Here is a 6,188-nt window from a genome sequence, read left to right as displayed (position 1 = left end):
CATCCATCCATCCATCCATCCATCCATCCATCCATCCATCCATCCATCCATCCATCCATCCATCCATCCATCCATCATAGCAATATTTGTCTGACCCAGTTTTGGCCCACACAGTGCATTAACCTTCAATTTACACTGTGTCCGCTCCGACCTCTACAGTAAAAATGCAATCATTATGGTCAATGAGAACATTTACACTGCATCTGCAGGGTGGCAGCTTGCTCACCGCCATCTGCCAAAATTTAATTAGATCCTATTTTCGCTGGACAACAGAGCAACTGCGGAGTCAATCTACAAAGATCACACCCCACCAACAGGAAAGGAATAAGCACAACATTTTCAAAATAATTTACCAAAGGCAGACTACATTTTGTCAAAAATCCCAGCTATATTAATAATGTTCATGCTGTCAAAACTTATCAATCTGTTTGGAAAGCAGATGGCAACATGCAGCATGTGCATACACACAAATCGTGTGTATTTTATTTTGAAATATGGATTAAAAAAAGACAGTTTCAGTTCTTATTCCAGTCCATCTTCCATAGAATTAAGTAATTTGGCCTGACGTTCACATTTGTTACTGGCATTATTACACAATCTGACATTTCCTGTGCATGCTTCTCAAAGCACCTCTGTGCTTCAGACCAGGGGCCTCATGTATCAACGGTGCGTAATCCATCTGATTCTAAAGGCTGAGTTATGGTCACACTCTGGAGCGCGCGCACCCTCGCCGGCAGTGGAGGTGTTTCATGCTTGGTGTTTACGTTGTTGTAGATTTCTCCAAAATGACACATGGAAGTACACTTTACAACTTGTTAAAATGCTGTAAGTAGGAGAGCAAAAGCTGGACAGACAAACAGACTGCGCACAAAGGCTGCGGTGCACGCAACGTTTGTGTGGACTCTCCAACATCACGTCAGGTCATGTGAACTCTACTGAGACACAGAGACTGGTTTCTTCATATCAGCTATGAAATAAACAAAGATCTATGTTCTACCAAACATCTAAGTTCCTCTGTGTTTACAGTAATTATGGTGATAAACTCCTGCGCAAAGTTAATATTTTCAGACTCAGAATGGATGGATGAGCCGGTTGCGCAACACAGCAGCGTGCATGCACACACACCGACACACAATCACTCGTTCTTTGTGTGATAAACATATTTTATTCCTATTTTTACTTAGGATTTTTTTTCACTCACATTATATTTAATTTATTATTTTTATGAATCTAGAAATCATTTCTGATAGTACAGGGATCACTCAAACATGTCCTTCACACATGCAGGAAGTAATTTGCATCTGTTTAACACATGTTAATGAAGGCGTGTCAGGGGAGGTGTCTTACCTGCGCTCAGTTCCACGTTAATTGTGATGTACAAAAGAAATGTGCGTGGATTCAGGCGTACGCACAGTTTGATACATCTGGATTTTTTTGTGCCTGTGCCGTTTTCTGAATTTGACCGTACGTCAGGTTTCAGTAAGAAATCCACGCAAGTCTTTGTACGTGAGGCCCCAGAGCTGAGCCACAGGCAGTGTAAATTGGGGTGGAAACAAATAACGGTGAACTACGTAGCGCAGCGGAACCACATGCTCTGTAAATTGGGGTTAACTCTCCTAACACTATTCCCAGATACTGTAAAGGAAGATGGCCCTTTGATGGCCCAAGTGTGGTTTGCCAGAGGTGGTCCATGCATGGGCCAGTACCACATAAAGTAAACCCCAACTGGGCCAGTTGTAGCATTCCATCTTCAAAACAGTGTCATCATTGCCAGGTTCACAGCGGAGCCAGTGCCTATCTCCAGTGCTCATTGTGCAATAGCAGGGTACGCCCTGGACAGGCTGCAAATCCATCACAGCAGTTCACATGCAGATGAATCTTACTGCCCTCTCAGGAGTCAGGTAGTGGTCACATAGCTCTAAATTCAGATGTGAATTCTCTAAAGGTGTGATGAAAACACTTTCAGGCAAAGCACCTTCAGAGGTGTTTCTGATCCCTTGTTTCTTCATATATTTGACAGTTTAAACAATGATTCTTTTCAATCCTCGATGTAGGACCTCCTACTCAACTGAAAAGAGCCCACACATGCACCTGAGCGAATGCGTTAGGGTGAAATAAAAATCCACTCAGCTGAAACTAATTAATGACATTTCAACAGCAATCCTTGGGAATACTCTGAAAATATGCCTTTTTGTTTTCGTTTTTTCAGCTAAAGGTTTTAATGAACTATTCATCAGAATCATTCTTGATTAAAAGATGATTTTGTTGGGACTTTATTAATCAAACTAAATTATAGGATGTTAACATATGAGATTATCCAGTGTTTGTTTTCATTGTGTATTCTATGGATAATTTTATTACTGTTTGACTGAGGCTGAGGTTTACTATCAGCTATAATGTGTATAATGTGTACAGCACTGTTGTATGTTTATCTAATTACACACAGTGCTGATGATACTTTCACAATGAAGCTGTAAAACAGCTGATGGCTGTCAGACCACCATTCATCCGTGGAGCAGTTTACAGGTTAAAATTCAGTGTAAAGATTGAATCTTAAGATTGTTGGAGATAACTGAAGTTACTCTGAGTGTACTGTCAGTATAAACATCTGACGCTGTCAGTTTAGGACACAGTGAAATCTGTATCTTAGTCAGTGTATCTTTTGGTCATTGGATTTTTATTTTAGAAATGGGTATTAAAAACAAAAAAACAAGTGGATATTTGATTTTTATTTTAAAATACTGAAATTAAAATTAAAATACAAATATTTTCTCATTCATAGTGTCAAAAACATATGAGTGAATTTTTAAAAATAATTTGAGCTTCGTTTTCTGTTTCAGATAGCAAAAAAGAAAATTACTTTAAAACAGAAATGAAAAAAGCCTTGTTTGTTCATATTCAATGAGAGGTCATGCCAACGTACTGTATCCCTAAAATAATCTGTTTCACCACCAGAAGGGACGCTCGCAATATTAAAGTTATTCAATAAACATCCCATTACAAGTAAAAAGCATTGATACTGACTTTGGTATCAAATATATTTGCCAAGTATTTATTTGGTATCAGATCAATATCAAAGTCGTAGTACCACCCACCCCTCGCTGAAAGGAACACTCCGAGGATGCAAACAATTTGCAGTGAACGACTGTGCTAACCATTTCACCCCCCCCCAAAAAAAAAAGCACAGATTTTGTCAAATCTCAGGAGGGAAAAAAAACCTTTCTGCTTACAGAACAACAACTGTCCAACACACGAATTGAATGAAAGTTGTCTTGTTTGGCTTTTCATTGAGAGAAATGGAGGTGAAGTGGAGGCAGTCCCCAACATGTTTTCAGTAAATGAGACTTACTTGGCCAAAAGCCACACAAAGTACAGTCATCATACAACTCATTTATTGACATACTTCTGTGTTTTAGCCTTTTATTCACAGAAATTTGTGTTTTATTATGCAGAGCTGCCAGGCAAGCTCACATTATGGTGGGGAAATAGTCATAAAATAACAAACAAGCCTTTTTTTACGTTTTTTTAAGTAATTTTCTTTTTTGCTATCTGAAACAGAAAATGAAAGTCGTCTTTTTGAAAATTTGGTTCATCCCTTTTTGACAATAAGAACGAGAAACACTTTGTATCTTAATTTTAATTTCAGGATTTTAAAACAAAAATCAAATAACCACTTGTTTCTTGTTTTTTAAATACCTGTTTCTAAAATGAAAATCCAATGACCAAAAGAAACACCGACCTTACTCGTTATCTCTTTTTCTCACTGTCTGTTTTGCCCTATGCCATTACAGTAGAACCATCTGGTGACAAGAAGTACTAACAGTGACAGAATAATAAGAGTAATAGATTAGTGGCTAACATTGTTGCCTCACAGCAATAAGTCCTGGGTTCAATCCCCAGCTTGGACCTGGGGTCTTTTGGTGTGGAGGTTTAATGTTCTCCCCATCTTTGTATGGATTTTTTGTGTTTGGAAATTCTCCTGAGTTGAGTATTTCCAAACTCTTGTCAAGGTTGATAAAAGTGATGTTTAGATGGTTTTATTTGGGTGCAGTGGAAATGTATGAATTTATCATCTGATTTTCTATTTCTCTATCTTCATCTTATGCTGCTTATCTGTAGTTGGGTCACGGACGCAACAGGTCCAGGAGAGAAACCCAGACATCCCTCACCCCAGCGACACTTTCCAACTCATCCTGGGGGACCCCCCGAGGTTTTCTCAGGCTAGAGAGGATACATATGTTATGATTTGTGTCTGTGATAATGTTTTATTTTAGTTTTCTGTCTTGTCATCTGTTTTCTTCCTCCTATGCTCCAGCCCCACCCACTCACACCTGATCCTCATGTTCCCCCCCAGGTGTTTCCTGTTTGTATTCATTTGTTTCTCCTTTATATTCTGTTCTCTGTCTTCAGTCTTTGTCAGATCTGTGTTCTCTGTTGTGTTGTTTCTGTTCATGTCATTGTCTCAAGCTGAACCTTTGTATCTTATTTGCTGCAATGCCAGCTTTTTGATTTTGTTTAATAAAGCCCTTTTTTGCACCTTTTTTTGCCAAGATCATTTCAGTTCTGCACTTGGGGTTCTAACCAACCAAGCCCTTCATAACAATATCCCTCCGTAACAGTGGGATGTGGCAGGAACACCTCTAAAGGGAGGCGTCCTAATCATAGGATTAACCTCAACTGACTCCTTTGGATGTGGAGGAGCAGCGACTCAACTTCAAGCTCCCCCTGGATGATGGAGCTCCTCACCCTATCTCTAACGCTGGACTCAGCCACCCTACGAAGGAAGCTCATTTCGGACGTTTGTGTCTGAGATGTCCTTTTTTCAGTCATGATCCCCACTGGTGAGGGTTGGAACGTAGATAAGTAAATCCAGAGCTTTGGCTTTTAACTCAGCTCTTCACCACGACTTACCGAAGCAACACCCTCATGACTGAGGATGAGGCTCCAATCTATTGATCCATCTCCCGCTCTATCCTACCACATCTGGGTTAGGGTTGGGTGTAACTGAAACTCCTCTACTTGAAGCAAACTCTCCCTTGCAGCCGAGAGGGGGCATTCTACCATCTGATTTTGTATTTGCACATTCATAACTGTCTGTTCAATGCTGTAATATTGGATGATATATGGATGATTTAAAACTTACAGTAATGACGTAAACTAGGCCCCTCACTGAATCAGAGTCACATGCTTAGATTGTTCCGTTTTGTTATCTCTCATCAATTCATCTAACATACAGAAGGGTTGTATTGTAGCATAAAGTGTCTGTTTTCTGAAATTAAATTGAAACTGAGCGGGAAGACTGCATGCAATATATTGTCTATTATAAATTCGAGAGAAGAACAAGTTTCTATCTTTCAGGTCAATGGTGTGAGCAAAATATGTTCATCATAAATATGTGTAACATACATTTGGGGGATACTGAATGAAAGAAATATAAATATTCATTGGTGTTTTTAAAATCACAGACACATACATCAGCACAGTTCTCCACAACTACAAAGGATTCCAAAACTTAAGTTTTTTTTTTACTTTTTTTCCACAGTATTCATTTTTGAACAGAAAAGCAGACATTAACATTTAATGCCAATTAGTGCTAGGACTGGGTGCTTTTCCTGTAGTTGCATTAAGTGTTAGAAAATACTAGCAGTGAAATGATCTATTAACTTCAGCATTAATGTGGTTTGGCATGTTTCCTCATTCTACTTTTTTAGAAACGGCCAACTCTCTTTTTTACACTGTTTTTATATTTTATGAGGTTTCAACTGTTTTTAAAACCAGTTATTGAAGATCAAGTCAAACTTTTCAAAGCTAAGTTGCACTTCATTTCTCAATGTCTCTGAGTGCTCTGCAGAGCACAAACATACAGAAAAAACTGCTTTATTTATCACTAATTAATTGACAATGATAATCAAATGAACTTTTCTGAAACACATGTCCCAGTGTTGATCCACTCTACTTTGGAAAAAGTTCTCAAGCTGAAGGTTCAGGATCATCTGACATGTCAGGGAAAAAAAACACAACATTCATTTACAATTCATAAGCAGCTGAAATGAGCTCCCTTTATTAAGCAGATATGGATTCAGTTTTAGAAACAAGCAGGGGTGTATTTGCCATTACCACCTGGGCCCCAAATTTTATTGTACATCTTAGACATTCACTCGTAACATTTTCATGAAATTCACGTATAG

Source organism: Austrofundulus limnaeus, unplaced genomic scaffold (genome assembly GCF_001266775.1).
Source record: "Austrofundulus limnaeus strain Quisiro unplaced genomic scaffold, Austrofundulus_limnaeus-1.0 Scaffold47, whole genome shotgun sequence".
Taxonomy (NCBI): Eukaryota; Metazoa; Chordata; class Actinopteri; order Cyprinodontiformes; family Rivulidae; genus Austrofundulus; species Austrofundulus limnaeus.
The sequence above is the reverse complement of the archived record's forward strand: the minus strand, read 5'-3'. Positions refer to the sequence as shown.